General features: G+C 37.9%; 1 long non-coding RNA gene across 2 annotated transcripts in view; it reads right to left on the reverse strand.

Moving 5' to 3' along the window:
• Positions 1 to 18,602, reverse strand: part of LOC118006520 — a 105,790-nt gene that overhangs the window by 6,860 nt on the left and 80,328 nt on the right. Inside the window, exon 4 of one of the 2 annotated variants that reach the window (XR_004678099.1) lies at positions 8,575 to 8,600. The exons of the other annotated variant lie outside the window; for it this stretch is intronic. This is a non-coding gene — a long non-coding RNA (uncharacterized LOC118006520). The remainder of the gene's footprint in view (positions 1 to 8,574; positions 8,601 to 18,602) is intronic. 2 annotated transcript variants of the gene reach the window in all.

Genomic DNA, 18,602 nt, shown 5'->3' on the forward strand with positions numbered 1-18,602 from the left:
TTGCCCTCACCTTCTACCACTGCCATTCAGATCTAAACTCTGAGATTGAAGGGTCAAGTTTCAGTCAGAACTTAAATCCTGGGTTTTATGTTGGTTTTTCCCAGGAATTTCTGCAAAAAGCTCATGGCCTGGAAATGGGATCTTAGTTTGACCATCCAGTCATCTAAAATTTATTCATTAGTTCATTAAATAACATTTTGAGTACCTGTTTTGCATGAACCATATACCCTACTATTGCGTTCCCCCTGGATATATTTCAATTTACAGAATACCTCTATGAAATGTGGGAAATCATGAATAGTTCTCTTCCTGCCAATTCCATTCATATCATGTGTGGCTTATTTTTCATGACATGAGATTTTTTCTGAATTCGAGACGGAAATCAATGCAAAGGTGCAGTATGTCTAGTTTGTTACTATTACATAAGAGGAAAAGACTATACATAAGCACATGCTCATATAGACATGACATACTTCTGCAAGGCATGGTGTTACTAATGTCTCTGAGAGAAAGTAGGTAGCTTAGTGATAAGGTAAAATCCTAGGTGATAAGACAAAAACAAAGTAAAATCCTGTTTCTGTCCTTGGTGCCTGAAGAAGCGAATATTGAAAAGCAAGTACATGCTTATCACTGTATGTTTTACACTTTTTCAATCTTGAATTATATCCATGTGTTGAGCATTCAAAAAATCATAAGCATTGCACAACACTGACATAATCTCAGTAAGTTTAGAGTTAACTTTTGAATAAAAAAATTCTGAGGTCAGCTCTTTCTTGACATAGAGATTCTTAGATTTTTGTTTGGTCTCCTATCAGTAACAAGTCTATCTCCAGCCCACCAGAGAAATTACCAGATCCTCACTTACTGTAAATAACTGAGTGTATTCCTTTCCTATTGCCAATGTAAAAAATCACCACAAACAGTGTCTTAAAACAATGCAAATTTATTATCTTACAGTTCTGGAGGTCAGAAATCTGGCAGGGGTCTCATAGGACTAAAATCAAAATGTAGCAGGTTGCAATTCTTTCTTGAGGTTCTAGAGGAAGAATCCATTTCTTTGTCTTTTCCAGTTTCTAGAAGGTGCCCACAATTGTAGGCTTGTGACCCCTTCCATCTGTAAAGCCTGCAATGGTGTCAGTCAAATCTTTCTCGTATTTCATGACTCTAATGCTGACTTTTCTGACTCCCAATTCCACTTTTAAGAACCCTTATGGTTACATTGGGCCCAGCCAAATAATTCAGGATAATCTCCCAATTTTAAGGTCAGCTCATTAGAAATCTTGACTTCAGGGGCACCTGAGTGGCTCAGTCGGGTAAGTGTCAGCCTTCAGCTCAGGTCATGATCCCGGGGTCTTGGGATCGAGCCCCACATCAGGCTCCCTGCTCAGTGGGGATCCTGCTTCTCCCTCTCTCCCCTACTCATGCTCTATTTCTTGCTATCTCTCTCTCAAATAAATAAATGGAATGTTTAAAAAAAAATCTTGATTCCATCTGCAGCCTTGATTCCGTGCCATGTAACAACATACCCACAGGCTCCAAGATTAGGACACAGACATCTCTGGGTGGCCACTCTTCTGCCTACGACAGTAAATAGGTTACACAGCTAGCTAGCTAGATACGTACATACATACATACATACATACATACATACAGTTTCTGAAGAGATATAGCCTCCTCCATGGGATGGCTTTTTATGTTATAAAACATAACATTCAAAATCCTTGTCTGAAACAGGTGCTGTCGGATTCCTTTGGCACTGTTGGGAGCCATTCCAAGACAAATGAGGAAGTAGCGGAGATAGTCTATTAATATATGCTCTGACTTCTTGGTTTCAGATCCCAGGTCGACCAGTTAAATGGTGTGACTTGTACCTCAGTTTCCTCATTCACAGAATGAAGTCAGTATTAGTACCTATATCATAGGGTTGTTGTTAAGGCTTAAACAAGTTACTACCATTTAGAACAGCGCCAGCACATAATAAGTACTCGATACATGCTACTTAGTTTGACTCCGCCAGACTCAGAGTGCTCACAAAGGAATCCCTTCCAAGACCCAGAAATGGCCAGCCCCAAAGCAAAAATCCTGTCTCCGTCCTAGGAGCATTGAGAAGAAAATATTGACGGTGTTTTAAAATCCACCTTGCTATCTAGTTTTTTCCCTTTTTCCTTTTGGTTTTAAAAAGGAAAGTTAAAGTAGAACATCAGGGAAGAACCTGGTGATCCTACTGGTTTCTGCTATGGGTTACATGGATTGAGCTAGACAGTCTTTGCCCTCAAGGAAATTGCCACACAGTGGGTAGGTAGAACAAAGACAGAACATCATTAAGCAAATTTAACAAAAAGTTAATTTCTACAGCCCCAGATAAGTTAAATCTAAGAAAGCAAAGGAAGTGGTTCTCCATTTTGTTCTGTTTGCCTCCCAAATGTCCTAAATCTAAAAGGTCTGTATAGCAATTCTCATTGCTAACATCAAGGAAACAGAACACAAGTGTCAATCAAGGTAACTGCTTTGGAACTGTAACCACACAATTGGACCAAACTACCTTTCATCAGTCTTTCGGTAAATTTTTCCTCTAGTTTCTAGGGACTGTTTCTAGGAAAGAGCTAAAAAGATAGCTAATTCATCCCTCTGGACTCATTATGCTAAAGGATTATCCAATGCACGAAGCTCAAAGACAATTGCAAGAGCACATGGTATCTTAGTTCAACAACTAAGCACTGTTTAAAACATAAAGATTATACTGAAAACCTTTTGGAGTTTTACTATTAGAATGTTGTTAACAGCCTATCCTCATTCCTGCAAAATTACTGCCAAATTGGAATCAGTAAATCTCTATTTATTCTCCTTTCAAGTACTCTGGTAGCCACTCCAGCATATAATTTAAAGCACTAAGAAAACTGATGATACCTGAATGTCAACACCATGGAAAAGGAGTGCATACTTGCTGTTCTGTACTTCATCATGATTGCCAAGTGAAATTCAATTTTATGTTATCAAATACAGTGATTTCTCTCAATATGATAAACTATGTAACTAATGATCTAAGGAGAAATTAAATACTGCCTGCTAAGTATACTACTACAATCTGATTAAATCCAGTCTTCAGCCAATCCATAATTTCCATTACCCCTATGAAAATGTTCTGGACTAGCAGTCTTTTAAGTTTTCTGTAAGCAAGATGAATTTTCCTTCAATGTGAATAAGATAGCTAGAGTCTATGAAACAAACATTTGGTAGAATCTGTCTATAGCTCCATTTACAAATATCAAAGTTATAAGGCATATTAGTTGGTAATGTCACATTTATTGGAATTTATGTCATATCAGATTATAAGTACCTTTTGGAAAGCTTTTTATTTTTTATTTTTATTATTATTTTTAAGTAGGCTCCACCCCCACCCAATGCAGGGCTTGAACTCATGACCCTGAGATCAAGACCTGAGCTGAGATCAAGAGTCTGATGCTTAACCAACTGAGCCACCCAGGGGCGCCCCAGATTATAAGCACTTTTAAGTGAAAAACATTTTTCCTCTTTGCTCAGAAATTGTCCAACTCTCCTGGTTCAGTGAGGAGAGAAGCAGAGCTTTATTAAAGAGGCTGAGAGCCTAAACCAAATGAGATACTGGGTAACCACAGCAGAACCCCTCATTCTGACTGTTTTATTATTATTGTTGTTGTTGTTATTGCTATTATTTGGGTCAACTTATTTGGTCAAATTGAGTTTTTGATGAAATAAAAAAAAATAACACCTGAATTTTTGCATTCATTCAAGAAACATTAAACATCACCCACTAAGCGTCAGGCACTATGCTAAGAACTAGGGATACATACCTAAGGGACATGGCCAAAGAGAGGCATTATCGGGATTCCAAATATTGGGCAATGGCTAAAAGTGGGTGCTTGAGAGCAGCTGAAATGTCTGTTGAAGAAAAGAAGTGCCGTATTCCGGGCGTAGGGCCCAGCCACCTAATTTTTTAAAAGACAGAAGATTTCAAAGAATTGCTGTTAAAAATAATTGCAAATTAATGAAAAAAATTTGAAGACAAGGCAAAGATACACAGCATACAAGACAAGCCCAAGAAGAAAGTGGTCAGCAAATAACAAAAACTAAAGAATGATCGGGCACAAAGAAACCCAGAGTAGAAACTTCTGATGATGAATGAGAATCTTGGGAAAAGTAAATCTGATGACTTTGAGTATGTCAGTCTCATCTGACTGTGTTTATAAAAAGGCAAAAAATGATGAACTTGGGATTGTTTCCCCTCATATTGCAATCAATAGAAACTTCCTTTTCGCAATGAGACTTTAAACAATTAGGAAAACATTTTGGTTTCCAGCTAATGGATTTAATAGTGATTGCCATTTCAGGAAAAGCACTTCATCCAATTGTAGACATGCCAAAGGTGGAAGAGAGGAGAGCAGAAGAAGCATAAAGTGTACTAAAGGCCCTCACAGCTGGCTTTGAGTCACTGAGAAAATAATATTCTTCCTCTAATAATCCCTTAAAGACTTGGATTTGCTTTCATTCGGGATGAGAATGTGCTGGCCTAAGAACAACTGTTGTTTCAGCACTTGAGCATCAGGGAGCTAGATGTTCTATTCATTGTACTGATGCCAGGCATTCCTAAGTAATATGTGAGCTGACCTTGAGAAAATATGTATATAGTGCAGGCTCAGATGCTTAGATACCGGTTTCTAGTTAATGGCATATTCAAACCTCCCACATTTTTTCCTTCTGCTCATCATCCTAGGGTCTTGAAATATTTTCTTATTCCCTCACTCTTCACCAGAGAGCAAAGTTGGCCAGAGAAAGGACACATACACACATACACAAAGTTGGCCACAGACATCTTGAGTACCTAAGTAATCTGTAAGTTTGGAGCCTGCTTTTCCAGAATTAACTGTCACATTCGCCTCCACGAGCACCATATTATTTTAAATATGCTGAATTTATGGTCTTGCTTTGTGGAGGCATCGATATTTCAATTGACCTACAAACGTTGAGTATACAAAAATTTGCTGGGGCGCCTGGGTGGCTCAATCATTAAGTGTCTGCCTTCAGCTCAGATCATGATCCTAGGGCCCTGGGATCAAGCCCCGCATCAGGCTCTCTGCTCAGCGGAGAGCTTGCTTCTCCCTCTCCCACTCCCCCTGCTTGTGCTCCCTCTCTCACTGTGTCTCTCTCTGTCAAATAAATAAATAAAATCTTTAAAAAAAATTTGCTATAAATACTGACATTAATATGATATAGGAGAATGATAATTAAGATTGGGTTAAATATAATGGATTATATTTATGGATTAAAAATAACTGGCATTGAATCAATAAGGCACATTCATGCATTATGTATTTGCTAAGCTAATTTCTTGTTTAGTTCCTTAACATAATATTCAAGTGTCCCCTCTATTTTGTGTTATTGGATTATGCCATTTGCTGTGTGAATAAACTGTACTTTTAATTACAATGTAAGAACTTCTATAGTGTGAAATTTAAAGTTTTGAAAAGCAAAATGTAATACACAATTCCCTTTTAGGATATTCTGTCAATTAGGAATAGTTTGAAGGGGGCGCCTGGGTGGCTCAGTCATTAAGCATCTGCCTTCAGCTCAGGTCATGATCCCAGGGTCCTGGGATCGAGCCCCACATTGGGCTCTCTGCTCCATGGGAAGCCTGCTTCTCCCTCTCCCACTCCCCCTGCTTGTGTTCTCTCTCTCGCTGTCTCTCTCTCTCTGTCAAATAAATAAAATCTTAAAAAAAAAAAAAAAAGGAATAGTTTTAAGTGCAAATAACAGAAAACTTGATTAGTGGGCTTAAGCCACAAGGACATTATTTAACAAAAAGACCAGAGAAAAACCATCCCAATGTTGAATCAGTGGCTCAATGATGTCATCAAGAATGCAGGCTCCTTCAGATCTTCTGTTCAACCATCCTTGGTATGCATTTAATATTTTTCCTCAAGGTATAAGATAACTGTCAAAGCATCCTGTTCTCATATAACATCACATAACAATAGGACTTTCCTAACGTATTACTTAAAGATTATTTTCCAAAACAGGTTCATATGCCCATTCCAACAAGTCACTGGCAAGTCATAATTGCTTTACACCAAATGTGACTGACACCCAGGGGCAGGGTACATTGGCACGGAAGGTAAGTCGCCAATAGAGTCTGCCCCATGCGTGGCCCTTCTGAAGCCAAGCATGTAATGGAGACCCTTCTATGCAACTAAATGGTGACTTTCTGAGTCTTGCACGCTAGAATCAAAGCTGAAAAGATGCTTATTGGCTTTGGCATTGGAGTGTCCCCCATGATTTATCTCATGTCAACAGTAGGAAACAAATGCTGTCCACTCTCCCCAGCTGGGATTTGGCAAGGATGAGAGGTGAAGCAAAGAGACAAGAAGTGAAGAGCATCTTCATTTTTGCAGATGGAAACTGAAAAAAATTATGAAGTCTTAGGTCTAAAAATTTCACCAAGAACCCAAGATAACATTTTCTTCTACTAACTGTCCTGGGTAGACCACAGGAACTCTGAAGTAAGGGTCAGAACACTGCTTCAATGCTAAGATCAAAGAGCATAGGAACGACATCTACCCTTATCACCATAAATCATCTTCCTGACATTAAGTCTCTTGTAAAATAGGAAGTAAGGGGTCAAATTTCTGGGTTAAACAATGGCCGCTACTAAATATACATATACAGCAAAGTATTCAAAAACTGCTTTAGAGCTTAAATCTGGCAATTTGGCCTACTGAGAAAGAGCTTTCTAGATTTGCCATCAGAATGTACTAAAGGGAAAGAAAACAAAATATGAAATTAAAGCCGTAATCAGCTTAATGCTATCTGTTCATGATTGCCATTCCCGTCATCAGCTGAATTAGCAAAATTCCGGACTGCATGACTCCAAGCTTCAAATGACTTAGGACTGATAGTCAATAATGCTGTGTAGTGGAAAGTGGTTCACTGAGTTGACCAGCAGTGAGCCTTCAGGAAAGGTCTCGGTTTCCTTATCTATAAAATTATAAAAACAAAGTCCGTGCTACAGGGTTGGAATGGGACCAAGTCAAATAAAATAAAGGATGCTCAATTATCATCATATTGATATAGCAGGTTAAGTTCTTTTTATTTATTGTTTAGTTTTTAGTTTTTTGAGAGTGAGAACATCTTAAGCAGGCTCCACGCCCAGCAAGAAGCCCTACCTGGGGCTCGATCTCACCACCCTGAGATCATGAGCTGAGCAGAAATCAAGAGTCAGAAGCTTAACTGACTGAATCACCCAGGCACCCCAGGTTAAGTTCTTTTTAGAAACATCTTAAATATACGGGACACTAAAGAAAACAAATATGTGGGGAATGAAAAGCCAAGAAAAGGATCTTCGTGCAACACACTGTTGTACCAATTTATTTTTTCCAATGCAGTGGTTTTTATCCAGACTGTCATAGTATCCCATAGGACCTGTTAGCTACAAATTACAGATATTTCATATAAGTCAAGAAACTGAAGAACAAAAATGACATGAAATCCCAATGCAAGTCTATAAGCCAAATGTGATTAGAAAAATTTTGACATTTAGCCTGATAGTCAAAATAAATCTCTGAAATGTAAGCAAATGCTTAGGAATTTACGTATTAAGCCATTTGGCATTTCATTTTCTTGTCCTTTACAGACAACATCAACTGGGATATAATTGACACATTGTAGGAAAAAATGAACAAACACTCTTGCCATTTTCTATGTCTCTGGTACTTTCTAACTTTATCTTTGTCTCAGTTTTTATGTCTGTAACCCACAACTCCCCCCCGACACACACACATACGTTTGGACTACGCAGCTAGGCATTCATTTAGGGAGAAGGTCGGGGGCACCTGGATGGCCCTGACTGTAGAGCATATGACTCCTGATCTTGGGGTTGTAGGTTCAAGCCCCACATTGGGTGTAGAGATTACTTTTAAAAAGAGAGAGGGAAGGCCAGGAGGCCAGGTCAGTTGCAAAGTAACCCATTGACAGCTCCCTCTCTGGCTTTAAAGCCCTCTAGTGTATATGGGTATGTGTGTGTAGGCAATATGCTCTCATTTTCCTACTTTCCTCCTTAAGTGCTACCTCAAGTGTTTACTTTAGTCCACAAGAGATAGGCAGGTAGGGAGGGAAGATAATTTCCAATATAAGATACTAGTTCCTTATATCCAAAGGTTATTCTCCTAGTGCCACCATTGCTGAATACTGTCTCTGCTTTATTTCTCTGGTTGGTAATTTACATACCACATTCCTCCTTTTCTCAAAACTGACAGATTTTCTCTAAGCTACTATTTCACTTATTATCTGCAACTGATCCTTAGCAGACATCTTCAGAATCAAATTTTTATTTTCTACCATTTTTAATTATCTACAGTTCTACTATTTTAACTTTTTTTTTCAACTTTCTGCTTTTTCCCTGATTAGAGGCATGAGTTCCTCAATAAAGTCCATTTTCTCATTCTCATTCTTAAACACTAGGTGTACTTGTGGTGATACCTCTTCCCTTGTTGACTCCAAATTAGATTTTTTTTTAAATTAGGCATGCACCCTTTAGATATGTACCCTTGAGAACAGATGGGTGCCAGAGTCTGCAATGCATATGAGAAAAAAAAATTGAGAGAAAGTTATTATATATATTTTCTTAGGATCCTAGAAATTTATATTGAGAAGGCATCAGGATCACCTATTTTATAGAACACCCACCCCAATCTATAACATGTTAGAGTAAATGGGGAAATTCAAAAGACATATTTACAGAGTATATATATTTACAAGATAATGTCAATCATCCACAAAAGACAACTGATCCTGAATCAGGATCAGGATGGTTCTACTTTTCTAAACAGTCACAGCCTTCAAGTGATGTTTTTCCAACGAGATGAAATGTAAAGAGAAAAAAAAATGCATTTCTTTCTTTCCCTTCCTTCCTTCCTCTCTTTTTCATTTAGAGAAAATAAGGAAGCAAAGGAGCCTGTCAACAGATTGAATCTCTTCAGGCAATTCTTCTTAAAGGTAATGAGATTGTTTCAGATGCTCATGAGAGGAAAAAACGAGAGAACCTTTGGTTCAGACCCACTTTCCCAAGCCATTGCCTTTAGTTCTATGAGAAGAGACTTTTCAATTTCACAATCTGCATCAACCACCTATTCTGTGCCAGGCCCTGAGCTAGGGCTTGGGAAGAATAATACATAGTCATGTCTCTAATGAGTTCCCAGTTTGGAAGGAGAAACAAACACATGAAATAATAATTAAAATACCATGTGCTGAGAAGCATAACAGAGGTACAGGCCAAGTGTTCAGGGCTCATAGAAAGTTCTTCCAGCTGAAGTCAGGGAAGGCTTCCCAGAGGCAATGGTACATTACAGAGAATAAATAATAAAGAACAAAATGGATACCAACAAGTCCTAGTTCTCCCTCCTAGTTGCCCCAGAATAATTCTGCAGAGAGCAGCCCAACAGCATATTTCTGTAGGATGAATCATGAGAGTGCTAGGCAATTGCCACTCCTAATAGCATTTCTAAGGAAAGCAATTAACTAGCAATTTTCCTTTATTATTTCACTCATCCACATAATTAAATATTCTCAACATACTTATTTCGTAATACTTTATGAAGAATGATAACACTATCTATTGTATACTAATGATAATATAATTAGGCACCAGTTTCATATGCTTTGATGTATTCTTTCAAAAAATTACCCTAAAATACAAGTTTAATGTGAGGTTAAGATTGCACTAAATCTCTTCTCCCAAGATACTACTGCTTGTCTTTATTTCACATGGGGAAATATCTTGAAGCCTTGCTTATTCTAGTTTTCAAGGAAAATTTAAAGGTTTATATGGATATATTTAAAGTGTCACTGGTCCCTCAAAATCACTCCCAAGGGATTTTGTCAGTTTTCCCATTTTGTTTTCCAATATATGATTACTGTCACTGTGCTGTATTTATTATACTACATAAACATGCACACATATATATGCACATCCCTATGTACAAAACTTTTGTACATGTTATATATTTTATATACACAAACATATACGTATATGGTTATACATACAATGCATATATATATATATAATAAAAAACCTTTAACCTTGACTCAAATCTCATCTCTATGTCTTACAAATATCAAAAGTTATTTTTCCTCAATCCCTTTCCTGAAGTCTTCATGTGCCAAGATAAAAATGTTCAACTCTAGATATGGTTTCCTTAGAGTATGGACTATGAGGCACATCCTGACTCCACTATTGAACCTTATGTATATGATTTTAAATTCACTTTTCTAAAAGTAAGGAGGAGTACATTTATTTCATTTACTTTCACCATCATTTATGCAGTTTCAGGCCATGCTGAAACCTACTTCAGGGTAGCAGAGCAAGCCTTATAATAAAACAAACTGGTCCCAGTTAATAATTATACATACAGCTTGGCCCTTTCTATCCTAATATCTCTTATGAGAATTTTCTTTGAAAGTTACAACCTCCTGCTTTTTGAGGCAAATCAAAGCCAATTCTTGGTGTGCTCGATGTTTTAAGAGATGACTTAACATTTCCAGTAATAATATTTCCCTTATATACAACATTCTTGTTTTCAATGCATTTTTATAACTAGCTTCCTATTTATGCCCACAAGAGTTTACATGATCAGGTGAAGGAATTTAAGATACAAACCCCTTAAAAGTCAGGAGGTAAGCTTTAAAATAGCTATATTAAAGGCTGTGTTATACCAACTTCTGAACATGACATGGTTACATTTGGAGGAAAGCAAAACCAAGGATTTGCCTTAGGTGATGATCAGTCTTTTGTAGGACTGAGACCAAAGTCCCTCTGACTCCTCACTCATCAAAACACACTGCCTCTGTCCTTTTCAAACATACACCTTGTGTACAGAATTACAACTTCGGTGCTATGCCAAAGCTCATGTGCCACTTTCTTCTAGTTTGCAAACACTATAAGACAGTTGAATCCACAAATCTCTTAAGCTGGCTTTGGGCTCAAGCAAGCTGGCCACGGCTGTGCTGAAAACTTTCTGGTGGGATTTTTTTTAATTTGTTTTGTGCAGAATTATCATTAAGGTCGATGCATAACTACCTGTCCAAGCAAGTCATTTACCTGTGCAGTGGCTTAACAAAAATTAGGCTGTATCATTCTTTAAATACCTCATTACTCAGTGCTGCTGATGCTCCTTTGTCATTAACCATAAGCCACCTGGGATTTTACAGCTCTGCTGTATATTGCTGGTTGCCTCGCAAGAATAGAGGCACATAAGCATAATTAAAGACTTATTTATTAATGTCATGCAGAAGTGTGGGGTGTATGCTTTACAGAACATTTTGTCTTAAGAGAGGAGGTCGGTTTTTCCAAAAGCCTAACTCATAAGCTTCCATGCTTTTGAACACTAGCAATCAAGCATGAACACTGAGCTACGACAAATGTGATTTCTGAGAGTGCTGTCTCTATCTGCTTTTGCCTATAAACATGCAATTGCTTTTTTTAAAATAAGAATGTAAAAAGGAAGATTATCAAACATGAAAGATTTACCACCAATCCCAAATCAGAATGTAAGCTCTGGTTTCATTAAAAAGGATTTCTACGTAACAGTTACTAACATTTTAGCATTCCTCTCCCCCTCACCCTTCACCGTTTGTCAACTCCTTCACAATATCCCTTATTTTCTTATGTTTCTCATATCAAGAGAAACAGCGGAATGAACTATTCTCAAGGTTTACTCCTGTAGAACACTGAGGTTCCAAGAGATGGACAGAGACATCATTTTTTTTTTTTAAGATTTATTTACTTGAGAGAGAGGGAGAGATAGTCTTAAGCAGACTCCGCACTGAGCATAGAGCCTGATGCAGGGCTTGATCTCACAACCCTGAGAACACGGCCTGAACTGAAACCAAGAGTCAGACACTTAAACCAACTGCACCATCCAGCCACCCGCAGAGACATCTTTTTAAATCAAATCTGGGTGGTTTTAAGACTTTCACAAGGTGGGACAATTCATGGATTGATTTTTCTCAGTAGAATGTGTTTGCATTTTTCTTAAAAGTTTGACATACCTGTAGCTCATCTACACTAGAATTTGGTATGAGATGATATCTATTGCATGAACTGATATTCTTAGTTGTTTTAAGTTTAATATAACAATGGTTCATAATGTTCTACAAAGATGATTATGACTTTCAGGAGTTCTGTTACATGAGCCAGTTTGGGCTTCTAAATCTTCTTCCTGCATCCAATTCCTCCCAGAATCATCTTCCTAAAGGACCTCTGATCTCATTCCTCTATGAAAACCTTTAATTGGCTTGCTGTTGTTTGTTGCACAAAATCCAAACCTCTGAGCAGAGCTCAGGGGTCCTTTCAGCTATACTACGGTGCACTGATTTTACAAAAATAAACTTCCCCTACTTCACACTGTAAGGCTTGATATGCATGTGTATGTGTGTGTTTATACACAAAGTCATACCACACAATACACACTTGGGGGGGGGCATTTTCATTCATAATACAATATATACCCGGAATCTATATGATTTATTTTTGCAAAGAAGCCATGTTTAATTACATATTATATTCTGAACCAAGAAACTTACACGAAATAAATTACATGCCTACAGTAATAGGTAAGAAAATGAAGTTGAAGATATATATCTTAGGATTCCTGGATATAATAAAATTATCCTTTAGGTCAAATAAGAAACATGACCAAACAGTGTAATTGTAGATCACCTAAGGGACTGATGCCTATATAACACATAGGAGCACTCTATTCCATAATATTTTTTTTTAAAGATTTTATTTATTTATTTGACAGAGAGAGCCACAGCGAGAGAGGGAACACAAGCAGGGGGAGTGGGAGAGGGAGAAGCAGGCTTCCTGCAGAGCAGGGAGCCTGATGCGGGGCTTGATCCCAGGACCCCAGGATCATGACCTGAGCCAAAGGCAGATGCTTAATGACTGAGCCACCCAGGCGCCCCTATTCCATAATATTTTAACTAAAATTAATATGCAGGGGCACCTGGGTGGCTCAGTCAGTTAAGCATCTGCCTTCGGCTCAGGTCATGATCTCGGGGTCCTGGGATCGAACCCCACGGCTCCCTGCTCAGCAGGAAGTCTCTTTTCCCTCTCCCTCTGCTGTTCCCTCTACTCGTGGTCTCTCTTTCTCTCTATCAAATAAATAAATTTTAAAAATCTTTTTTTAAAAATTTATAAAAATAAAATTAATATGCAGGCTATAACAAACACTAAATTGCTTTAATTTATACATTTATTTATAATTGTTTAATTCATAACAGTAATATTTATATCCTAAGCATTTAGAAATATTTAGTTGAGTACTTGGGAATGCTCCAGTCTCTAAGAAAGCTGCCCAAAGAACATTAGATGGGGGTCTTTTCTTACAGTAAATGTCCTTGTTGTACGGTACTGTTCAAATTCATTCTAGTTCCTTCAGAAATATTTTCAGACAGTTATGGCAGTATGTTTTCATAGGTGTTATGTTGTTTCCCTTGCTGAAAACCATTTTTTTCTTTAAATAAGGACTGTTCCAATATTTCTGCATTTTGCTTTGTCTGTTTAGCAGAAGCTAGGAGCAAATTGAATAAAGACCATCAAAAATTTTTTAAGAAATCGGTTCCATTCAACATTTTTTGGACACTAGTCAGAGAGGGGTAATCTTTAAAGATGCACATTTTTCCATTTTTCTTTAGTATAGACAGTTTAAAAATGATTTTAAACCACCTCAAATCTCGTAAGTGAACCTCGAAACAACATCATTTAAGTGTTACCTTCAGTTGAACAAGAGAGGGACAGGAATTTATGATTTCATTAAATAAGAGTTAGGGAAAGATCAGACCCTTGAGGAGGAAAGGTATATTCAGCAGGGGTCTGCCTTTTACCACAATTCAGTTTTAATATCAGAGCCATTAGTTCAACTACCTTTTCTCGGTTGCACCTTCGGGAATACCAGTCAAAAGAAACCAAGGATGAAACAGTAAAATGGTATGACTTTGGAAAACTGGCAGTATCTAGTAAAGCTAAACTTATGCAAATTTTATGACCTAGCAATTCCACTCCTAAGTATACATACGGCTCAAACACATACATCTATCCACCAAAGACATGTCCTCACATGTTCAGAGCCAATCTATTCATTAAGGCCAAAAATACAGAAATACCCAAATTCCATCAAGAGTAAAATTGATAAATACTGCCTACTTACACATCATTCAGAAATGAGAATGAATGATTAGCACCTATATATTACACAATGACTCTTATTTACATAATGTTGAATAAAAGAAGTCAGATCCAAAAGAGTACATAGCAAATAATGTCTTTAATATGACCAAAACATGATCGAAAGTATAAAAACAGGCAAAAGTAGTCTATGCTGTTAGAAGTCAACACCATAGCGGTGCCTGGGTGGCCCAGTCGGTTAAGCATTGGACTCTTGGTTTCAGCTCAAGTCGTGATCGCATGGTCTTGAGACTGAGCCCCATGTCAGTGGCTCCGTGCTCAGCACAGAGTCTGATTGAGATTCTCTCACTCTCCCTCTGCCCCTCCCGCTCATGCTCTCTCTGTCAGTCTCTTTCTCTAAAATAAATTAATAAATCTTAAAAAAAAAAAAAGTCAACATCATCGTTACCGTTGGTGGGGAGAGGAGCTAGGAACTAGAAGAGAGCACAAGGGGGTTTATATGGTGCTGACAGTGTTTTGTTTCTTGATCTAAGTGCTGGTTACACAGTTGTGTTCAGTATCTGAAAATTTAATGATTTTTACACTGATGCTATGTGTATTTTCCTGATGTGCATATAGTTTACTTGGATAAAGATTTTTAAAGGGACCCAGGAAGTCAAAAGTACCCTTCTGCTTCCATAGAGGAAATACGACCCTTTAAAGATTTTAAGGTTTTCTGAGTATCCCAGTAAGTACCAAATGGAAATATTATTCAAAGGAGGCACAACTCAGCCAAAATTCAATCCAGTTGAGTTGGGGTTTTTTGTTTTTGTCTTTTTTTTTTTTTTAGGTAAAGACCATCAGAAAACTGGAAATGAAAGTAAATTAATATCTTAGTTCACACTGTGCACCAAGTAGTTTGAGGATCACCTTCAACGCAGTTCCTATGAAAGAAAGTACTTACAATATACCAGCCTAGTTTTTAAAATCAGATCTCATCCTATGAAGTAGCAAACTGATGGAGAATTAAACTTCCTGGGGAATCTCAAAAGGTCAAGAGAGTGGCAGCTTGTCTTCCTCTGGAAATTTGCTGTGGCTTCATCACCATGAAAATATGTTTCTCCACCCTCACCATCACTTCCCCAAAATTGTTTTTCTTTAACAAGTCAAATATGCAGAAAAAACATCCTTACCAACTATTCTGCCATTGTGACATTGTTATAAACTATACTTCTCAAGACCAAGACATGAACATATTGTAATGATAACAGCTGGACATTTGGAAGAAGTTAGCAAGTGACCAGGCTGATACTTTAAATCTGGACTTTCTTAGGATGCCAAATAGCATATTTCTGAGATCACATTATCTTCTTCAAGGGTCAAACATACAATCTCTTCGCTCAGGAAATTCCACAAGGACAAGATATAGAACAAACCATAAATATTCAAAGAGGATATGTTGATGGGTCTGGTTCCTGCTCACTGAAAAATTAAATACTCAAATACTCAGACCTGGGCAAGAACTCTAGTTTCCTTCTTCATGGGAATAAATGCAAAGTATCTCTTCTAATTGGCTCCTCTTCTTTAAATTCTCTTTTTCATTCACTTCTAGAGAATCCAAAGACACAGGACAGATGGCTGCAACACAGCCCTTTGGAATGCCTTTATTTAATCAAATGACTTCTTTACCACCGAAAAGGACATATGAACCAAAAATATGAAAGTATGGAGTATGAAAATAAATATATGCCTAGAGCATGTCACGCTTTTGAGAACATATTCCTCTCAACTTCACAGATGCTGAGAGTGGTAAGATTTGGAAAGAATATTTAGATTTTTGAACAATCAAATTAGGAGACTTGGCTAAGGGCATGCGACTTATTAAAGCTTAAGCTAAGACTAGATTCCAGGATTGCTAATTCCCCGTCCAATACTTTTTGGTGCTATCTCAAAATGCCTAGACTCACAAGAAATTATGTGAATGAATGACGATGCGAATTAATGACAATCTAGTTTTGTGGGTTATGCATTGCTACTCAAGCAAAGCCAAGCGTTGTGAGCCACAAAAGGTAAAATTAAACTCTCTATGAATGGGACATTCTTCAAGGAGGTACATGGTGTGGTGGAAATACCCAACTCCACCAATTCACACAGCTATTGTATCACATGAACAGCAAGAAGGAAATAAAAGGAAAACAGGGGCACCTCACTGGCTCATTTAGTGGAGCATGTGATCTTTGGCCTCAGGTTGTGAGTCCAAGCTCATGTTGGGCCTACAGCTTACTTAAAAAAAAAAGCAAAACAGAGCACACGTGCATGTGCATACACACACATGCTCTCCCCTACCTTGCTTTATTCCAACCTGACAAGCCAATTTACATTGTAAGAATAAAGGCAAAGAAAGAGATAAGCAACAGTCTCAATTTTACCAGAGAGAAACGGAGGGATCAAGTCCACCAGAGATGGACTTTGTCAAGGACCTAAAGAATCAGTAAGAAAAACGAATTCTTATTCATTCTATCATTCAGTCAACACACTTGTATTCCATGCCTATCATGTCTAGAATATGGTGCTAATCAGTGGACACACAGATGATATATCCTGGTCTCCGCCCTAAGGATGTGGCAGTTCATGGGGCATACAAGTTACCAGGCAGTGTGTTAAGTGCCATCCATGGTAGAATATGGCAGCTGGGACAAAGGGTTTCCAGGGGGTGATGGTTGGGGGATGTAGGGAAGTAGAGGGGAGAAGAGGATGAGAGAAAGAGTTAATATTAAGATCTTCCTAAGAGTTACTAGTAAAAACATGAGAAATTGCATCATTTTCTTCTCTGAGGGACTTTCCCACATTCTTACTGCTTCAGTGGTTCTCAACGTGTGGTCCCAAGGCTAGAAGCATCAACAAACATTACCTGAGGACTTGTTAGAAATACACATTTTTGGGGTCTCCCCTAGAACTGCTGAATCAGAAACTTAGGATGGGGTCCAAAAATCTGAGTTGTAACAAGCCCCCCAGGTAATTTTGATGTGCACTCGAGTTTGAGAACTATTGTACTAGATTCATCAAGGTGAAGTTGGGTGCATGAAATTCTACACACTCAAACAATTAAGAGCAGGTCTGGTCTGGTAATTTTTTTTATGTAAATGTACCACTCTGAAAAATCATCTTTTGTCAGACATGTTCTAATTTATATTTCAGAAAATAGCTCTCTATTTATGTTTGGAGGCTTATGTTTCTGAAGTAAATGCTTTGCATTTTACCTGGAGTCAAGTGTCTTAGATGGGGATCAAAAGAGATCAAACTCCAGGAAGCAGAGGGGGGTCTTATGGAACAAACCTCAGAATATACTGATGGAACTCAACTGCACCATTGAATCCCTCAGGCCACGTGGTCTCTGATGTTCAGCATCGATTCCTTTCTCTACATCCTCTCTATAGAAAAAGTTTTTTATTTCAGCTTTTTTCAGGACATATAGTTCACTAAATGTTCACCCTTCTGCCTAACTCTATGTGACCACAGAGCTCCAGGATCTAGTACATCTAGCTACATTCTCTGAGTTTCTGGATTTCATGCCTCTTTGTTCAAATTCTTTTTTTTTTTTAATTAAAAGAACTTCTTTTATTATTACATGTCAGAAAGACAGTATCTATATGGTGCATTTCCAGCCTCTGGCTTCAGTTTTCACAAGAGAAACAGTTTGAATTTATCTGAATTTTTAAAAATCTCTTTCTCTCTCTCCATATGTGTACTTTATTTTATTTTATTTTATTTTATTACTCTTGGTTCAAATTCTTAAGAAAAAAAAATTTGTCCCAGTTTGGCTCAGTAGTTCACCTAGCGATGGCCTCGGGTCTCAACAAGGTAGACAGGGCAGAAGAAAAGGCTGAGTATTGACCTTGGAAGAGGTCATATCCTTGGCAAGGACAGTGCTCAGAACATTTAATACCATAAAAATGATCCCTTCAGCCTCTGAGAGTTCCAGTCATGATTCTCCAACAAATGGTAAGAAATCCACACAAGAATGCAACAGCTTTTGAAAATATAATTTTATTACTTATCAAAAGCCTGAATTATATATACACCCTTCACCACAGAAATCTATATTCTAGGTTTTTATCCTAAGGAAAAAATTGGAATGTGTCCAATAAGAAATAAGCAAACAGAGGCACCTGGGTGGCTCAGTCGGTTAGGCATCTGCCTCTGGCTCAGGTCCTCATCCCAGGGTCCTGGGATCGAGCTATGCATCAGGCTCCCTGCTTGGCGGGGGAGCCTGCTTCTCCCTCTCCCTCTGCCACTCCACCTTCTTGTGCTCGCTCTCTCTCTGTCTGTCAAATAAATACAAAAAAGAAAGAAAGAAAGAGAAAGAAAGAAAGAAAGAAAGAAAGAAAGAAAGAAAGAAAGAAAGAAA

The sequence above is a fragment of the Mirounga leonina genome, unplaced genomic scaffold (genome assembly GCF_011800145.1).
Source record: "Mirounga leonina isolate KUSES-001 unplaced genomic scaffold, KU_Mleo_1.0 Mir_97, whole genome shotgun sequence".
Classification (NCBI taxonomy): domain Eukaryota; kingdom Metazoa; phylum Chordata; class Mammalia; order Carnivora; family Phocidae; genus Mirounga; species Mirounga leonina.